Source organism: Ailuropoda melanoleuca, unplaced genomic scaffold (assembly GCF_002007445.2).
Source record: "Ailuropoda melanoleuca isolate Jingjing unplaced genomic scaffold, ASM200744v2 unplaced-scaffold11410, whole genome shotgun sequence".
NCBI lineage: Eukaryota > Metazoa > Chordata > Mammalia > Carnivora > Ursidae > Ailuropoda > Ailuropoda melanoleuca.
Genome location: NW_023179850.1, coordinates 5,404 through 5,668, shown reverse-complemented (window position 1 = coordinate 5,668; position 265 = coordinate 5,404).

The window sequence follows — 265 nt, the reverse complement described above, 5'->3', positions numbered from 1 at the left end:
TATATAATATATATAATAATATATAATATATATGTAATACTATATAATATATATAATTATTATAGGGCTGGAGATATATAATATATAATAATAATTATAATTATACATGAGGTTGGAGAGAAAGGTAAGGATAAGAAAATGGAAAACTTTCTGAAATATGTTAATAACTTGGCCTTTATCTTATGCTTAATTTTAAATCACTTAATTATTTAAACAAACATTTAAATAGCAGAGACATAAAAATTATTTCAGTAAGATCTTTCAT